The sequence below is a fragment of the Corvus brachyrhynchos genome, unplaced genomic scaffold, assembly GCF_000691975.1.
Source record: "Corvus brachyrhynchos isolate BGI_N302 unplaced genomic scaffold, ASM69197v1 scaffold344, whole genome shotgun sequence".
NCBI classification, from domain to species: domain Eukaryota; kingdom Metazoa; phylum Chordata; class Aves; order Passeriformes; family Corvidae; genus Corvus; species Corvus brachyrhynchos.
In genome coordinates, this window is record NW_008237607.1 from 16,503 (window position 1) to 16,825 (window position 323).

Genomic DNA, 323 nt, shown 5'->3' on the forward strand with positions numbered 1-323 from the left:
TAGTAGTAGTAGTAGTAGTAGTAGTAGTAGTAGAAGTAGTAGTAGTAAAAAAATATTTTGGAGTAAAGCCCGGAAATCCCTCGCTCAGGGGCAGGAAGGCAACAAGCAGCTCTCAGGACAGCCGGAGGAAATCAGTAGCCACGGAAAAACCCAGGTAATTTCTGTCTCTTTCGCTGCCCGGAAATGGGCTTGTGGAGAAAACTTTTGAGGACTTTTGGGATTAAATGAGCCCAAAAAGCTCCAATTCCACATTCCGGGCGGCCGCTCTCGCTCGGGCCCGCCCTGTCTGGGGCAGCCCCGCCCCGCTCTGCTTCCTCCCTCCC